Here is a 20759-nt window from a genome sequence, read left to right on the forward strand (position 1 = left end):
ATTTTGCCTTTCCACTAGGGAACACTGTTCCCTCAATAATGGCAAGGGGTACCCTCTCTCCTAAAATTTGGCAGTCATCTCTTCCAATCTCCCATGCAGGGTCTCTTGGTCGGATACAATACGTTTAACTCATGTGTACTGTGATTTAGGTAAAGATCTCTTTACATGGGGTGGATGGAAAGATCCATAATGTAATAAAGTATTTTTATCTGTGGGTTTCACGTAAAGATCCGACCAGAGAACCCCATCCCTTCGGTGTATTATGGTATCTAAGAACGGAATACACTCTGGGCTAGCATTCAAAGTAAATTTAATATGGGGTGATGCACAATTGATCTCACCATGAAATTTATCGAGGGTCCAACGGGGCCCCGTCCATAAAGTGAAAATAGTACTTATACTTGGGTTGGGTCATAAATTGGGACAAGTCGAGATTGGTTCCTTCCAGATCAGTCCAGTTTCTGGGATTCATTATCAGATGATCAGAGATGTGGATTAACCTTCCGCAGGACAAGATCTGCAGGATCAGGAAGGCATTTCAGGTGATAATTGGAAGGCCTATCAGCACATTTAGGGATTCAATGAAAGTCCTTGGGTTGATGACATCATCAATAGAGGCGGTTCCATGGGCACACTTCCATATGAGGCCCTTACAGTCGTACATTCTGATGATATTGAGACATTTCTTTGTTGGATGGTATCAGCAAGGACACAATACTTCAGCTGAGGTGGAGGCTCCAGGAGGAAAATCTTTCTCAGTCACAGACTCCTCAGGCTGGGGAGGGCATCTTAATTATTTGATGGCACAGGGGTTGTGGAATCCAATGTTACAATGTGATTCAGGCCAGGAAAAAAAGTGAAGATTCTCTCAGACAACTCAACAACAGTGGCATATACAAACAAACAGGTAGGAACCAGAGCCCCTTTGTTAAATCAGGAAGGCTTTTGGATTCACACATGGGCAGAAGCTCATGTTCCTCATCTAATTGCAGTCCACATAAATGGAGAGGACAAACACCTGGCAGATCATTTGAGCTGGAAACAGATCAATCCAGGGGAGTGGAGTCTAGATCAACATATTTTTTGGAGAATCACAGAATGGTGGGGAGTCCCATCAATGGTTCTCGTGGCAACCATGAGAAATTGCAAAGTCCAGAGGTTTTGCTCCCTTAACACATTCGACCAACTGAACTTCATAGATGCCATGCCATTTTTGGTGGCAATTACATCTGCTAGAAGAATTGGGGAGCTTCAGGCCCTGTCAGTTAAAGAGCCATATTTAACCTTTCTAGCAAATTGAGTGATTTTAAGAGCTTTTCCAAACTTCAGGCCTAAAGTGGCTACGTTTTCCAATATTAATCAAGAGATTATGTTGCCTTACCTTCTAGATATCCAAGTGAAGGCTCACTCAACTAGGAAAGTTTCGATGTCATGTGTTGAAGCTGCAGATGTGTCTATGGATTAAATATGCAGAAATGCTGCCTGAGTGGTTCAAACACCTTCATCCAGCATTGTAGGGTAGCCTATGACTGGAAAAAGCAACTAAAAGCAAACAAAGCAACTGAAAAGTATACCTATTTGTTATTAACTGTTATTTTATAATAAGGTTTTATATTTAAATACTGTTGTTTCATTTTTTTAGGGTTTTTTTTCTGTCTTCTGTGCTAAATTGCAAAGTTTGGTGTGCTATTGTGCTTACAGCGAGTTTGTCACAACCTGCTTTGCTTTGCATTTAGTTTTCCCTCTGTTTGTGGGGGTGGGGTTTGATTAGTTGCACCTGAACAGAGAGTATAAATAGAACCCCTGGGACTCCAGTGAGTCTGCTTACAAACAGGCTGCTAACTGGAAATAGCAACTAAAAGCAAACAAATCAACTGCAACGGATAAGTATTTGGTATTAACTGTTATTTTATTGTAAGGTTTTATATTTAAACACTGTGGTTTAATATTTTAAACTGTAGGTGTGGGGTTTGATTAGTTGCATCTGAACAGACTGTATAACTAGAACCCCTGGGACTTCAGTGGAGCTTGCTGTAGTGTTTAGCTGCTCTTAAGTGTTTGCTCTGTGAGTGGGGGATCCATAAGTGGAGTTATAAACACCGGAGTTAAAGTGGGGATCTGTAAGTGGAGTTACAAACACCAGAGTTTCAAAAAGTTTGTTCTAAACCCTAATGTAACTAGGATAATGAGTGCTAGCATGATTGAAGGTCTGACCCAGTGCACAGTCTACCATATGTATGCAGATTTGGAACAAGAGATCCAAACTGCTTACCTCTGTGGTGGTGGTGAGCAAATTGCCACTTGGAGGCTCGAGGCACTAGAGCAACAAATTGCAACAATGTGGTCGGTTGACAATCTTGGAAGGAGTCTCTAGCTCACTGAGCAGGACCTAGCTGGGTCAGATAGTTTGTGGGGAACAGAACAGCAGCAGGATGTCGAGGCAGCTAGCTGGGTGACAATGGGCAAAAGGAAAATGGAGGCTGATCCGGAGTTTATGCATCCCATCATTCGCCAGATTGTGTGAAGAAGATGGGAGTGTGAACTCTTGATTTGCAATTCTAGATGGGGATGATCGCTGTAACAGCCTGGAGACCAGTTTCTCTAGTAGTGGTGGGGAGGAGAGCAGAGTCAGGCTTAAGCAGATTGTGGTTGTAGGGGATTCAATTATTCGGAAAATGGATAGGGTAATCTGTCATCCGGATTGGCTGCTGTCTTCCTGGTGCCAGGGTTCGGCATGTGGTTGATTAGGTAGGTAAATTATTGCGTGGGGCTGGGCATGACCCAACTGTCTTAGTACATATCGGTACTAATGACAAAATAAATGGTAGATGGAAGACCTTGTGGTGCAACCTATACAGTCATGACGGATTGCACCTCAATGGAAGGGGGTCCACTGTGCTAGGGGAAAGAATGGCCAAGAGGTTGGAGGAGTGTTTAAAGTAGGCAAAGGGGGGGGTGAGATAAAGAATTATGGGGCTAGAGTAGATTGGGCAGTGGGATTAGTAAGGGGTCATGGAAGAGGAGTGAGGGGGGCATACAGTTTACCAGCTAAGGAGGTCCCTCTGTTACAAGGAAAACAGACTAATACTAACTTAACATATAATTCTCCACTAAGTAATGCAAATTTAAAAAGTAAAAGTAGTAACCTCCGCTGTATGCTGGCAAATGCACTGAGTTTCATCGTCATTTATTTATATAGCGCTGTCAAGATACGCAGTGCTTTGTCAGGAGTTTGTCAGGTAAAATGGGAGACCTAGAATAAATTGCATGCTCTAAAAATTATGATATAAATGGTATCACTGATACCTGGTGGGATGACATTCAGATATATTTAGACACTCTCTCACTAACCTCTGACCTTCAAACCCAGAAAGCAGACTGTCTAGTAGCTATCTCTTTCTGGATGAACCAACACCACCACAAGCTCCTTTCACCATTACTATTGATGGCATGACTATAAATCCGGTTATCTCAGCACGCTGCTTAGTGGTCATCTTTGACCAGTCCCTCTCCTTCTCTAATTATATTAATAATACTGCCAAAACCTGATGTTTCTTCCTCCGAAATATAGCCAAGATACGCCAGTTTATTTCACAAACAACAGCCAAAACACTAATCCATGCCCTTATCTTATCCCGTTTAGACTATTGCAATCTCCTCTTAACTGGTCTTTCTGACTCCCATCTCTCTCCCCTCCAATCAATCTTAAGCTCTGCTACCAGGATCCTTCTGCTCTCTCCTAAGGGCTAGTCCACACGGGGAGATAGCCACGCGTTTGCGGTCGCGGCGACAAAGCGCCGCGCCAGTCGCCGCGACCGGCGCAGGCGACAGTTTTGTATGGGCGCCTATGTAAAAACGCCTGTGCTAACCACACGAGGCGATGCGCTTTTCAACAGTCGCCTGAAAATGCCTCGCCAGGCTTTTTCAGGCGACTGTTGAAAAGCGCATCGCCTCGTGTGGTTAGCACAGGCGTTTTTACATAGGCGCCCATACAAAACTGTCGCCTGCGCCGGTCGCGGCGACTGGCGTGGCGCTTTGTCGCCGCGACCGCAAACGCGTGGCTATCTCCCCGTGTGGAATAGCCCTAAAAGGGAACCTGCTCAAGCCCAACTAAAATCCTTAGCGTGGCTGCCTGTTAAAGAGGAAGGAAACCTAGTCGGCGAAAACCCCCCACCCCCCCCTCCCATTTGTTGCCCACCCTCCCTCCTCCCCCCTGGCCTACCCGTCCCGCTGGGCAAATGCCCCTAACTTGTTACTTAACCTTCTGCGCAGGTCCAGTCCAGGGAGTTCACCGACGACAGCTTCTTCCACGCGATCTTCTCCTCCTCACTACAGTTCTTCTCTTGTCTCACTATACGTTCTTGGTCATCTTCTCTGCTCTTCTCAGAGCCACCTTCTCTTCACACCATCCACATCCACTGTCACCTCTCGTCTCAAACCCTTCTATCTTGCTGCTCCTTACCTCTGGAATTCCATCCCTGAATTCATCCGTAAGGAATCCTCTCTTAATCTCTTCAAGAAAAAGAGTCTACCTTTTGGATGACTAGAACATCAGCCTAATCCTGTCCCTACTAACTATGCCGTACCTTGTGCACTTTTGTATCTCCAATTTGTACCTGTATGTTAGCCTTCCATCCACTTAGACTGTAAGCTCTACGGGGCAGGGAACTCCTGCCGACTATGGGGTATATTTATCAAAGAGTGAAGTTAATAGTGAAGTTCCGCCACTAGAGTGAAATTCCGCCACTCTCCATTCATTTCTATGGGATTTTTATAGGCGTATTTATCAAAGGGTGAACTTTCACTTCACCCATTGATAAATACGCCTTTCAAAATTCCATAGAAATGAATTGAGAGCTGCGGAATTTCACTCTAGTGGCGGAACTTCACTCTTTGATAAATTTACCTCTATGTCTCTTACCACATAGCACTTAAGCTCTTTGTCCTATGATTCTGTATATATTTATTATGTGATTTGTCTCCCCCATGTATACTTTTATATTTATTGTACTTTTTTGCACTGTACAGCGCTGCGGCACAACAAATAAAGGTATACATACATACATACATGAAACCTGTGATTGGACTGTGAATTTAAATGGTTACATCCTTTTTAGGAGGGACAGAGGGATTAAAAAGGGTGGAGGAATGTGTTTGTATGTAAAGCCTGAATTTAAGCTTGCACTAAAGAAATAAACATAGCTAGCACTGGTGAGGGTGTAGAATCCCTTTGGGTAGAGATTTTAACTGGGTAAAAGTTTACAAAGAAAATTATCATTGGTGTATGCTATAAACCACCTCATATAAGTGTATGAAGTGGAAGTGCTATGAAGCCCAGTTACTCTTACAAATTGAAGCAGCTTCACAACTAGGTCAAGTTATTACTATGAGTGACTTCAATTATCCAGACATTGACTGGGGTACAGGACTATAGTGGTAGTTTGAGAATTTAGATTTAAACCGATTATTCAGATAGTTTGGGGTTACTATCTTTTTCTTTGTGTAATAATGGGGTAATTTGGTTGCCAAGACAGAAAAAGCAAGTAGGTTTGTAAATATGCTGAATGACAACTTTTTATTCCAGCTCGTTCGAGAACCTACAAGGAATAACTCTCTTTTGGATCTTGCAATAACTAATAATACTGAACTCATCTCTAGCATTTGTGTGGGTGAGCATTTAGGGAATAGTGATCATAACATGGTCTCCTTTGAGATTCCGTTGCAGAGGCAATTCTTTAAGGGAGTAACTAAAAAACAAAATTTCAGACGTGCAAACTTTGACAGTATAAGGGCATCTCTGCAACATATTAAGTAGGAAATGCTTTTCACAGGGTTAAACACAGAACAAAAATATATATAATAAATATACATGTTAGTATATTCCCCTTGTAAGCAAGGAACATTGTTGCAAAGCAAAACCTTTTTGGTTCAATAGAAGTGTTGGTGTTCAGGTGGGTAAGAAAATATGTAATTTTAAGGCTTTCAAGTTAGCTGGGACAGCCAAATCATTTATAAGGTACAAGGAGGCCAATAAATCATGCAAAACTATCAGGCAAGCTAAAATTTATATGGAAAAGGATATTGCAGCAAGCAGTAAAAAAAATCCAAATTTTTTTTTTAAATATGTTAATAGTAAAAAAATGAAGCAGGAAGGGATGGGACCTTTAATATCAGAGGGGGGTCAGCTGGTTGATGAGAACAAAAAAAAGCTCAGATTCTGAACTCATATTTTTCATCTGTCTACACAAATGAGGAACCAGCTAATGAAGGTTTCCTTATTAATAGTCCCAATTCTAGTAGTACAACTAATAACGCATGGTTCGCATATGAAGAAATTCAAAAGAGACTACAACATGTCCGGGGCCAGATGGTATTCATCCCAGGGTACTTAGTGAACTTAGCTCTGTGACTACCAATACATTTTTTTACAAAATTTTTCAGGATTCATTGAGGTCCCGCATGGTGCCGAGAGACTGGTGAATTGCTAATGTGTTGCCGCTATTCAAAAAGTGATCCCATTCTCAACCTCAAAACTATAGGCCAGTTAGTTTGATGTCAGTGGTAGGAAAGCTTTTTGAAGGGTTAATAAAGGATAAGATATTGGACTTCATAGCAAATAACAATACTATGAGTTTGTGTCAGCATGGTTTTATGCGTAATAGATCTTGCCAGACTTACTTAATTTATTTTTATGAGGAGATAAGCAGGGACCTCGATTCTGGGACGGCAGTGGATGTGATATACTGAGACTTTGCTAAAGTATTTGATACAGTGCCACACAGAAGGTTACTGTATAAATTAAAGAATGTTGGCATGAACATAGTATTTGTACCTGGATAGAGAACTGGCTAAAAGATAGACTATAGGTTCCATACAGGATGCTGCCACTTTGCAGAGTGATTTGTCTAAGTTGGGAAAATGGTCAGCAATCTGGAAAATGAGGTTCAATGTTAATTAATGCAAGGTTATGCACATAGTATGGCAAACATACTATAAATGCAAGTTATACACTCAATGGCAGTGTGTTGGGAGTTTCCTTAAATGAGAAGGATCTAGGGGTTATTGTAGATAACAAGTTGTCTAATTCTGGGCAGAGCCATTCTTTATAGGTCCCTGGTGAGGCTTCATTTGGAGTATGCAGTGCACTTTTGGATTCCAGTCCTTAAGAGGGATATAAATGGAGAGATTGCAGAGACGTGCAACTAAACTGGTTAGGGGGATGGAAGACATAAAATTATGATGGCAGACTGTCAAGGTTGGGGTTGTTTTCTCTGGAAAAAAAGGCACTTGCGAGGGGACATGAATAAACTTTACAAGTACATTAGAGGACATTATAGATAAATAGCAGGGGACCTTTTTACCCATAAAGATGATCACTGTCCCAGAGGCCACCCCTTTAGACTAGAAGAAAAGAACTTTGTATTTGAAGCAACGTTGGTGGTTCTTCACAGTCAGGACAGTGAGGTTATGGAATGCACTGTCGGGTGATGTTGTGATGGCTGATTCAGTTAATGCCTTTAAGAATGGCTTGGATGATTTCTTGGACAGACATAATATCAAAGGCTATAGTTTATCCAGAGGTGTGGAAAGAAGGACGCAACTACAGGATTCCTGCTAATGTGCTATTTATTAGCCACACAACATGTTTCGGACAGCATGTGTCCTTTCTCAAGGCTATTATGATACTAAACTCTATAGTTAGTATGGATATGGGTATATATAATTTATGTGAAAGTATGGAGGGGTGTGTGTATGGATGCTGGGTTTTCATTTGGAGGGGTTGAACTTGATAGACTTTGTCTTTTTTCAACCCAATTTTACTATGTAACTATGTAACAACAAAAAGCCTAATATTTTCTATAATGTTTATGCACTATGTTCTATTTATGGAAGCATTTAAATATTTTAGCAATTTCTTTTATTGAAGAGCAACCCACACTTTACACTATATGTTCTTTTAAGAGACAAAAATAGCAGAAATGAATTGAAACCTTAGGACACAAATATAAAAGAAATGCTTGTAATTCACAATAGAGGCAAATGCCCCATACTTTGAAAACAGGTTTTACATTCTGCCTGGGACTAATGTTTCATTATGATGGATAAAAGACTACATCTACTCATTTAAAAGATATTAGCAAATCACAGGCTGTGTTGAAAAGAAAAAAGCTGTTTGCTTTTACTGCCAATCTTTAAGCACTGCAGGAGCCTATATAAAGCCATGCAGAGCTTTGAGTCTGAAATTGCTGCCATGAGATGCAAAAAACGCAGAATGCAACAGTATTTTTTTTACTTTTATCTTTTATCTCATCTGTTACATGACAGTGAAACAACCAATCAGTGGCTTACTTCAAGACTAATTATGCTTTTCATTAGATATTTTTTTTGTATGAATAGACTCACAAAGTTTATTTCTTAAAATGGATCATGTTATGATTATTATGATGTAGTTTTTATTTCTAAATTACAAATAATTGACTGTACCATATACATTTTTTTCCTAAACCAAAGAATATGTATTTCTTTTTAGCTGTAATATTGTGTGCAGGCAGCCGTATCAGGTCATTGTTCCTGATCCTGTGCTTTCAGAAGGAGCCACAATGGAACTGCTTTCTGATAAACAATTGTTTCTCCTACTCAATGTCACTGGAAATGTCATGGTGGGACTTGGATGTTTACTATTGAGTGCTACAGTATTCTCATATAATACACAAAAGCCATGAATATCCTGTAAATTATATTCTTATAAACGGTGAGTTCTGATGTCATCAGTTATAAACGGTGAGTTCTGATGTAATTTCTGTCACATGACTCATTGAAACTTGTGTATTATAATAAATAAAGTACCCCCAGTTGTAAAATATGAGGATATTAGAAGTTACCTCGGAGTTCCATGACCTGTATAAAAACACTCGGCCTTCGGCCTCGTGGTTTTATATGGTCATGAAACTCCTCTGTGACTTATAATATCCTTATATTTTACAAGAGGGGGTACTTTATTCACTATATCTTCACCTAGCAATGCAGGTGTCAGAACTGTTATCCTGTTACCTTACCATTGATCTGCTGATAGGGGGAGGAGTGATATCACTGAAGTTTATCAGAGAACAAGTCACATGACTGAGGGCACCAGGGAAACTAACAGCATGTCTATCCCCATGTCACATTTCAAAATAAATATAAAAATACGTTTGTTCTTTTGAAAATTGCACTTCAGTGCGGAATTCTGCTGCAGAAGCACCATTAACTGAAAAAAACATGTTTTACTGTGATAGAATCCCAATAATATATTAGCCGATCTCAGGTAAAAGATTTTTTATAGATACTCTTGCTTTGGTCTAGTAAGTTATGAACAACAAATGGGCCTAGGAATGTGGGAAATGGAGTTGCACTGAACATTTTGTACTGTTCCACACAAATCCCAGCAGCGTGTGACTGGGGTGTCTGTGGTCCACCAGGGCAGCCACCTCAGGGGCCCCCACACCCCTTAGAGGCTCCTCGAGGTGTGATACTCAGCTCGCCTCCACTCAAGCATACCTTTTACTTTGGGGAGAGCGCCAGCAGTTTCCTGCAGGAAGTGAGTCTGGCCCAGTGTGGGCTAACAGTTACAATGAAGACTATTGGGCAAATTCATTAAAGGGCATATTTTCACCTGCGAAGGCTCTGCCACACTTTGCGCCACTTCATCAGATGTAAATTTGCAGTGCATATGTTAATTCACTAAAATGCAAAGTTGCATCTCGGCAGTTGAACACTGGCGAAGCATCGCTATTGTTAATTCGTCCGTGCAAGCATTTCATATCGAACTTTCACTAACATTCGTTTTTGCCTAGCGAAACTTTGTACACTTGAGCTTAGGTCAATTTGAATAGGGCGGGTACAAATAGGTCGTATAGACGTCTTTATCAGTGATGTTGGTGCAATTGCTTGAATTGGCCACTTATTATTAAAAATAATGCCCTAGACATGAGCCCACCCTAAAACAAATGTGTCATGCCCCTCAAATGGTAAAGAAAATGTAAAAACAAAGATTTTTAATAGATACAACTTTTAAAGACAAATATGAAAAACCTCCAGCGTTTTATAATTTTTATGACTTTTCGGTATACAGGATATGATGTCACTGACATAAGATTGAGAAGGATGTAGCTTCATATTATCAGTTTGCCAGGTCTAAGACATACAGAAAAAGAGCCTACTCTGGGAGACTGCCCAGCAGTGTCTCACTGGACTTGCGGGGCAAATAGGTTGACTGGGTATGGAAATGGGCAGACTAGGCTGGGAAATGGGCTGGCCTGTGGTTAAAAGTGGAGATTGGAAGCAGATAAGGGAAAGGGAGGGATTTATAGGGTATTTGGTATTTACCAAAATTACTTTGCGATGGCCATCAGAACCACTATGAGTAATCATGGGCTCTCATACTACTTAGTTAGTTCTACTTTGCAAAATATAGAGAACCACTGTACAACCATAAATGACACACAGTTTAAAGTTGTTCCCATTTTAAGTGCTTAGTATTTGAATCTATACTGTGGCTGGATTTTGGAACATGAAGTATATCCTTTTAGCAATGTTTATTGTGTATTTAAGTGTAAATATCAAGGTAATTATTGTTTTCTTCTCTTTCTCTTTTAAATTAAGATGTCATAGTAGAATGTTGTAGTTTAGCAACTACATTACACCTAGTCTAATTACACACTGCTTTTTAAAAGCTTGAAGGAAGTGATCTAACCAAACCTGTGGAAAGTGGCTTCATTACAAACTGTTTAAGAAGCCTGCAAGGATCTTTATTACACTTGGAGCCTATGAGGAAGTGCAGTGAACAGCAAGAAACGCTTTAGGTCTTATACTGTATATTATGTATTTTTAATCAACTGTGTTTATAATATATCTATTCTAGATTGAGCTACCGGTTATCCAATCTCTTAAGCAGAATGGCAACAACGAGACAATCACACTGTAAGTAGAATATTACATGTGTGGGGTAAAGTTCATGACGGTACTTCACTATTGGTGGCTATTTTACCATTAGGCTGACTGCAGAGATTCTTACTGCTTATGTCTATGGCTGAAACAGAATAGTGAAGTAAACCAATCAATCAACATCTGATGTGCATATGATCTAAAAATTTCTCTGCTGGTGGGAAAATAAACCACACTTTTTCCCATCCACTACATGGAAAGTTTCTGATGGCGACATTAACCCTATCGTAGAATTCTTGAAGTACAGCACCACAAATAATGTAGAATAAAAAATGCCTTTATTTGGAACACTTGGCAGGACCTGGATAGTTTTATTTATGTACTTTAAGAATTCTACGTTATACGAGTGGACAGTGGCCATTAATGGTATGTGCACCAGGATTTTCTGATATAAAGAGCAGAGGAGCTGATTCTGCCAATTAAGCAAGACATTAACCCTATCAACAACAGTGGGAAAGGACAATTAATCACATAAGGGATGTAAACTACAGAGAAGCAGTCTGAAGTAATAATTTCTTGTTTGTCTGCAGAGTGTGAACTCTACAAAGACTTATGATCCATTTACTAACACAGCACAATTTGTGTTAATATTATTCAACTAGTAGGGTCCACCCCCTAGGGTGCCCTAAATATTATCTCACTGATTACCTGCCCCCCTTTAGTTCTAGGTCCTACCAAGAAATAAAATGGTAAATCGATAGGGAGAAAAGCTTCTTGCATGTACATTCATGCCCCTGATCCACCCAACCACTCCCCAATTATGCCCAAACATCGCTTGTGATCCACTCTTATTGCCTTCAAGCCCAACCCGTGAATCACATATTTCCATCTCGAGCCCCCCCCCCCTTGGTGACCCTACATTTTGTACTAATAAAAATATCATTGTGAGGTCATAATTACATATATGTCTGTGATTTTGTAATGGCACTAATTCATTATTCTTATGTCTTTATGGTAGGAGAGACCACAGGTGTGTGACTGGTGGGTGGGGCCGATGTGCTGTGTAAACTTGAGAACTTGAGGATACTGTACATGGCATTGGCTTGATGAAAACTGGAAACAGTGTGGGCCATTAATGAATAAGTGTAATCTGTCATTGTTTTATGATGTAATTTTTTTTACAAACTTCCTTCCTTAGTTAAATAACTTTGTATACTATACCTTAAAAATACATATGAAATGTTGGTTTTCTTCTAAGCACCTTTGCAATTTCCATTAATTATCTTCCCACTTCAAATCTTTTGATCTAAAACTGCTAGTTTAAGTAATTAGTTTAACATCGGCTCCTGACTGTACAGTCAGGAAGAACATATTCAAGGAAAACAGGCAACTATTTTGAAAGCAAGACATGAGATTGTAATGCCATAAGGCACAGATAGCTTTGTGATATAGCAATGTCTTAATATCACAAATGCCATTAGCAGTGTCATGTCATGCAATGTCATATCAACACAACTGCAATTGTCATGCTTTTCTGATTTCATAGCGGTCGATTTATTATCTGTGTTCGTGCAACCAATTGATTAAAACATTATTTCCCGACAATCAATATTTCAGCAACTGATCCCATATGAATAAATCTGTCCCATAATGTCACATATCTCTATGAAGTCAGAATGATATAAACATCATAGGGGTCTTTTTACTAACTTTTTAATTTCTATTCTTTTTGACAAATAAAATTATTTCTTTAAACATTAGTGTTTTTTTCTTTCTCTACAACTCTAAAAATGCGATATTTATAAAGTGTAAAAACCACAAAAACTCTAATGCAAAACATCGGCACATAAAAGCAAAATGTGAATGTTGATAAATGGGCCTCCATGTAATAGTAGCAGGGCCAGACTGGGCTGGTGGGAAAAAACACAGTGGGTTTGGGCCTCGTGGGCCCCACCACCCCTGCCATCCTAGGCCCGCTTGCCTTGTCGGATCTTGTGGGTGCCAGTCCGTCCTGACTATTGGCGCAATAATGAATGGCGGGGGAGGGGGGGGGTTGGCTGACCAGTGTCGTATGGAGATGTTGCAGCTGGCAACCAGAAATGTTTTTGTTACTAATGTTGTACAATGTACAACAATATTGTAAGTTAACAGAGGAGCATGCTAACTTTTTTGTAACTTCCAGTCTGTGACAGAGCTTGGAGATTTACAGTCTAAGAACATAATCTCCTGTATAACTGGATAAAATGAAAATGTTGTGTTTGTTGATAGCATTGTGATGCAGAACTAGTGGTAGCTGACATTGCCACTGCAAAAGTAATTAGAGGGAGCTGAGCTGGGAACAGTGTTAATCATGTCAAACAAACAGTTCTGAGTGGTGCACATGCTACTAGACCAAAAAAGTCTAAAATAGAATACCTGCCAGTGCAGTAAGATCCTAGCGTTCCTCCTGAACAAACTCACAGAGCTGCTGAAATGATAGTTTATGAATCTCTGTGATAATTAGGTCAAGAGGTTTCAGCTTATGCAGCTAGTGAGACAAAATCTGTAAAATAGAAAAATAGAAAATAAAGTACTGTGTTTTACTACAGTGTGCATTTTTTAACAAATCTGAATTTGTCATTACCTGATTTTATTGGAGAATGGGAAGCTTGTCCCTCTACATTTCTATTCTTGATCTTTGTTCTGAATGTACAAACATTAGTAGGTTCCCATCATTCTTACTAGAAACTAAGATGCAGAGGAAGTGAAGGGCAGAGTAATAACCAACCTTCAGTGGTTGAAGAGTGCATGGAAGGTGTAGCAGACAACAGATGAAGGGCCAGTGGTTACCCATCCCATTGTAAAGCTCTATCACTTATTCTTCTATTGAACTAAAAAATATGTAATTTATCGTTCTTTTTTAATAGCTATCTGTAAATATCAACTGGTGCGCCCAGGCCCACACCCTCCCATCAATTTTGAAAACAACACAAGTCTATTTTTATTACAACTGATAATGATTAGGGGTATGGCCTCCTAGTAGATAAGGCTAAAGGTATGGCTGACAGTCTTTACTACTGCTTAAGGCTAGGGATGTGACTGCCTATTTGTTTGAAATTAGTTGTACCACTAACATATTCATCTAGAAGGTATTTAGTATTGGTCTTGACAAGGGCTACTGTCCTAAGCAGGAAACTGATGAACATTATCATTAGTTTTGGAGAGCAGAACACATCATAAGGTGGTATATTGCCTTCCTAACAAATAATCCTCATGGATTTATAACAAATCAAATAAATAAAATGGAACATATGGAAACAGAATGACTGGGGGAGCTTACAATAGATATTTAGCCTTCATCGGGCACAAAGAGATTGCTGAGAGCATATGGAATAACAAAAGTGTGAGTACATACAGCTTAGCAATATCAATATCTATTTTTCACCACTGGAAGTGCCATTTTATTTGGAGACTTGCCATATGTGATGCAATTCACTATATTTTACTCGGTAATAAAAGCCTGAACGAATTGGAAGAGAGATCAAATTGTATCAAACTATGTATAATTCATATCATGAGTTAAATGAAAAATACTGCAGATTAATAGTTGTCATGCAATAGCAAATGGGACCCTTAGACTAAGGTAATAATAGCCATCTCTAATACCATTAGCTCTTTCACTCAATTAGCCAAAGGCAAGGTTTAGATTAGTGTTAGGGTCACTTCCTCAGCTGGTCTGCCATGTATCTCCCTCTATTAGGGAAATTCTAATTTGAAACTCTGAATAATTTAAATAAACACATTTGTGTTTTGATTTATGGTGGGAATCTAATTTGTTTTTTCATGTAGTGGCAGGGACTATATTCGTGCAGGAGGTCATTGTAGTGCATCATATAGGCCTTCAGCAATGAAGGATGACATGGCTATCTCCATTTACTAGGGGTAATTCTGTGTCTCTTATAACAAAGTGTTATACCCTAAGTATTGACCTGTCATGTTACTTCTCATGGTCTTCATGTATTAAATAGCTCTATTAAAATATTCTCCCAGGCCCATTATCCCTGTAATATCCTGTGCAGTTAGGTGATGGATGTGCCAGAATCATTTCACCATCATTTATAAATTTCTTAGATACATCTTGAATTCATATAACTTATGAAATATTTAACTTTTTTGCCATTTCCTCCATCTCAGTATGAATGTATAGATAGCATTTTGTATTCTCTCTCCAGAGTATATCTATCTTATTCCTACATTAAAAATAACCCCACATCTCATTATCTTTCTTTCTCATACATCCTAAAATATCTACACTACCTATAGATAAACCTATAGGCCATAATCCAGAGATTATTTTGATGTGTTGGTACCTAAATCCAAACGATATTTTTAGACAATTGTCATGGAATGCAGACATTAATGGAGTTTTAAAGTCAAAAAGTCACTCTGTGTACTCCTCGTGTAATTTTAAGTGGTTTCGCAATACATACCTTTTAGAAATTCCCTGCCATTTTCTACTTCAAAGTGTTTATATCTCACATCTCCTGCAAATGTTATGGCTTCCGTTCTGCATTTCTACTGACCCTAGACGGTTGCTGGTTGATTTCCGTCATCAGAAAAAACATGGCACCTTCAAGCAGGCTATTACTTTGAAATGCAAATTGTGGTTCTTATTTATGCACTCTCTTTTCATTTATGGCTTTAATTATATTTTCTTCACAAGCTAATGTCCATCTTGCAACTGATTTTGTAACAGGCAATTATTAGAATATTACAAAGCAGCTCACTTCCTCTAAATTGCAAACCAGTTTCCAAGACAATTAAACAGCTTGTTATTGGGATGTCTAAAATACAGTGAACTGGCCATAATTAGTCCATAATTAACCTAATTAATCAGATAATTACAACTAATAATAGAGGTAAGTTCCATTAATTGTTCTTGCTTGAGTGAGGTCATAACATATTAATAATTCTGTAAAGCTAATGAATAGGTGATGGCCCAAGACAGTAAATGAGTTACCAATCTTCATCACTGGTAGGTGGACCTTTAGGTTCCCTATGATGTGCATGTTAGGGGGTGGGATAGGTACACATGTTGCATGAATACAGCATAAAGACCTGTAGCTAAGATGGTTTGTACCCAGTTTTACCCTTTGCTCCATGCTTGTAGTAAAAGAAACTGTCATTTGAAAAAGCTGTGATTAAAAAAAGCATTTTATGATGTTTACACATATACAGATAATAGATGAATGGATTTATCTGTTAAATTATCAGTGACTAGTCTGATTGGCAGTGGTAAGAGAAATAATTAATACTTTTCTATTCTATTTTAGGATGATTATATGCTCAATTATTTCTCTCCCGTTCTGTTTATAACTTTCCACATGTGGATGTATCTAAATATGTGTGTGCGTGTGTGTTATTAATTGACTACGGCACAAAAAAATGATGGCTGTCACGTGTGGTTCAGAAATGTTGCCCATATATAAATCAAGAAAATTAATTATAATCAAGCTTGCCATCCAAGGATATTAAAATCCATAGTTCTCCAACAGTTGCTGTACTGAAACACTAAGCAGCTGGCTGGGCAGGATGAAAGTTTACTAACAGCTGGGTTAATACGCCCAATATATGGTCATATCTCAAAACTCAAATCTAATTTAAGATTTTGATGAAATGAGAAGAAAGAATGCTGCTAATGTTGCAGAGTACAACTTGGTGCCCCTTAGTGTGTTTGACTGAGATTCAAGAAGGGATTGGCCACTTCTGGCATTTCACATGATGAAGAACTCCCAGATTTGGGATGCTGGAAGGATTCTACTATCCAACTATCAAGGGTTTCATCAGTAATATATAGTTCTATTGATTATAATCATCAGAAATATTGGTTACATCATACTGTAGCATAATTTACTGGCCACTCAGGTGTAAAAGGTTCTCAAAACACCCAAACCACTATGGGCTAAAACACACATCCTTTATCTGGCTGTCACAATCCCCAAGTTTAACTCCCACCAGGTCTACAGTATGGTAATTTTTATTAAACATTTTTAAATGAGAGTCACGTTTTTTTTTTTTACAACATAAATTTCTTAGACTTCCCCATTGACGCCTATTACCGCAAATTCCAATGATGTGCTAAAATGTGCCTCTACTGTTCAAATGAAATCAAAATGTATGAAATAAAAATGCAGATGGCAAAGAAATGGCTTGCAAATATTAATGAGAAATTGCATTTGTGTATGAATCTTTCCAAGCAAGATAAGATACTCCCAATTGCTCAGTCTAGGGCAGAGAGTCAGATAAAATAATGCAGGTGTCATTCAGCATGTACAGATTCCATCAAGTAAACGCTAATCAAGATAGACAAGACATGGTTTATTCTTGAGGGCCATCTGCCGCAGCAGACAGTACTTTAAGCTTCATGCTGTGCTAATTATCAATCGTTTCACAAACTTTGTGAGGAGGTGACTGGCATTTCAAAAGCTTCCCCTCTTGCCTGAGTATAGATTTAATAATCCAAATACTTGGTTTGATAGTGACTTAGGCCTAATGTGACTACAAAGCCACAGGAATAATTCTTTCTAATGGATTCTTTAAGGCACTGCCTGGGGGACAGGGGCATCAGGCTTGTTTAGCTTCTAGACTTTTATTCTTAAAAATAAAAAGGGTCATTACTAGGAAATAAGAGAGCTGAAAATATATATTGAAATGATTGAGAAAAATTGGGTACATCCAAATAAGAGTTCACAGATTATAATTAGTCCTATGTTTATTCATTCATTGAAGGGAACAATGAAATAATAATCTTCCTGGAATATTTTATCAGAACACATAAATTCTTTTGTTTGGAAAAGGGAAGTGTTACACAATGAAGAACAATTTGTTCCAGAATTGGAAACCAATTATGTCAGGACTCATAAATGATAAAAATGTCCCTTATGTGAAATATATGAAGGGGAGTGAAAGGGGAATATTCTTTCACCACTTTAGAAGCTATTGGAGTGTTAGGGATTGCTAGACAATGCCCAGATTTGTTTAGGAGTGTGTCATACTGCATCTTCTGAGATTTCCAAAAGTACTATGTGAAAACAATATGCCTCTTTATTCTCTAGCAGGAACATTTTTGGCTTCTAGCTGCAAGCAAAATATTTACTTAGGGGGCCTATCTATCATGCTTTGTAAAACACCAGAGGAAAACTTCACCAGTGATGTTGCCCATAGCAATCAATCAGATATTTGCGTTTGTTGTAATCTATTTGCCAAATTGGTTGTTCTAGTTAATTTAGTACTCCACACATCAGAGAATCTTGTTTGATCATCTTCTTACATAATGGGCAAGATGTTAAATATAAAAAAAAGTTTCAGTCTATCCATATGCTTTCCAACTGAACTCCTTTTCCAGCAGATGTGAGGGACTGTGTGAGCAGTTGAATCATATGAACTCGCAGCCACCTCTCATCCTTTTGGTGGTATATAAATATGTCCATGTACTTCAATATTAATACAGTATTAATTTCGACAAATTAATTTCATATTAATATACAGTCATATGAAAAAGTTTAGGAACCCCTCTCAGCCTGCATAATAATCTACTCCACTTACAACAAAAAAGATAACAGTGGTATGTCTTTCATTTCCAAGGAACATCTGAGTACTGGGGTGTTTTCTGAACAAAGATTTTTAGTGAAGCATTATTCAGTTGTATGAAGTTAAATGAAATGTGAAAAACTGGCTGTGCAAAACTTTGGGTACCATTGTAATTTTGGTAATTTGAAAGGAGAAGGAAAGGTTAAAACTAAGTAAGCCTTATCAGAAAGGTCCATCTAAATATACCAGTAAACCCCCAAAGTAATGTTGCTCTGAGTCCCCTGTCAAAAGAAACACAGCATTTCTTTCCTTCTATTGTGTACTCATGGGCTTCTGTATCAGACTTCCTGCCTTCAGCTAAAACCTCATTGCCCTGGGCAAGAGCATGCTCAGTTTGCTCCTCTTCCCCACCCCCTCCCTTCTCTGCTGTAATCTGAGCCCAGAGCAGGGAGAGACTCAGGCAGGAAGTGATGTCACACCACATTAATACTGCAGCTCCTATTCTAAACAAACAGAGAGTTTCTAGAGCTTTTTACTCAGGTATGGTAAAACATTCTACAGAATAAATATAGCATTCTAGCTTGTACTATTGCAGCTAATCTATTGGCAATAAAATCCCTCCATAGCTTTCCTTCTCCTTGAATGCATGTAACTGCTCAATACTGATAACTGGCAACACCAAATTGGTTGGATTAGCTCGTTAAACCTTGAACTTCATAGGCAGGTATGTCCAATCATGAGAAAAGGTATTTAAGGTGGCCAATAGCAAGTTGTGCTTCTGTTTGACTCTCCTCTGAAGAGTGACAGCATGGAATCCTCAAAGCAACTCTCAAAATATCTGAAAACAAAGATTGTTCAGTATCATGGTTTAGGGGAAGGCTACAAATAGCTATCTCAGAAGTTTAAACAGTTTCAACTGTAAAGGAACAGTTCAGTGTGAAAATAAAAACTGGGTAAATAGATAGGCTGTGCAAAATAAAAAATGTTTCTAATATAGTTAGTTAACCAAAAATGTAATGTATAAAAGCTGGAGTGACTGGATTTCTAACATAATAGCCAGAACACTATTTCCTGCTTTTCAGCTCTATAACTTGAAGGGGGGCCACATGGTACATATCTGTTCAGTGAGTTTGAAATTGATTCTCAGCATTCAGCTCAGACTCAAAAGCAACATATATGACCCATGTGGCCACTCCTCAAGTCTCTCATTGGTTACTGCCTGGTAACCAGGGTAACCAGTCCAGTGTAAACCAAGAGAGCTGAAAAACAGGAAGTAGAGTTCTGGCTATTATGTTACACATCCAGTCACTCCAGTCTTTATACATTACATTTTTGCCTTACTCACGCCACAAACAGAGTCGCTTGTTGTATGCAAAAGCTCATATCGACAAGCCACAGTCATTTTGGAACAAAGTGCTTTGGACTGATGATAAGGTGCACTCCTCTTCACTTCATCATCAGCTAATGCACCATATACTGGCCAACAAAGTGCATGGCAGATTACATTTTCTAACCTGCTTGTTCACCAAACTGACCAATTACCATAGTACCCAGATACTTGGGATCAGAGGGTCACCATGCACATGGCAATATTAGCATGAAACATGTGCATGGCCACCCTAAGAGACCGCTTGGTAATCCTTCCATATTCAAGTGTTTTCAACTGGTAAATAATTGTCTGAACAGTAAATGCCCTAATGGAATTTGCATTAATGGACCATAGAAAAAGGAATGTGTCCTTTTGGGTTGCCCAGTTTCATCTGTAATATATTATGTTCCATCTGCAGATCTGCTGAATATCATATTGTAAATGAAAATGCAGTGGCTAATAAATAATAGCTCATCATTATTGTTTTCTAATTGTATGCAATTTTTTCTAAATATTTGCTTAGCTATATTTAACAATTTAAAATTCAAACCTCTTAATATAAAATGTTACACAACTTATCAAGGTCTGTGTGAGTAGCAACAAAAAAACAAACTTGTTTTTTATTTATGATAAAACTATTTACTGGCTATTTTACAAATAAATACAAATCTGAATGCCAGTTGACTTTTTATTTGAATGTTAGGTACTGTATTTTTGTCCTTTTGAAATGTACCTTTTCTACATTGCTCTGCATCTCTTCAAACATTAGTAACATAATTAGTGATGGGCGAATTTGCGCCGTTTCGCTTCGCCGAAAAATTCGCGAATTTCGCGCGAAATTCGCGAAACGGCGATAAATTCGCGAAACGGCGCTGGCGTCTCGTTTTTGACGCCGGCG

Source organism: Xenopus laevis, chromosome 2S (genome assembly GCF_017654675.1).
Source record: "Xenopus laevis strain J_2021 chromosome 2S, Xenopus_laevis_v10.1, whole genome shotgun sequence".
Taxonomy (NCBI): Eukaryota; Metazoa; Chordata; class Amphibia; order Anura; family Pipidae; genus Xenopus; species Xenopus laevis.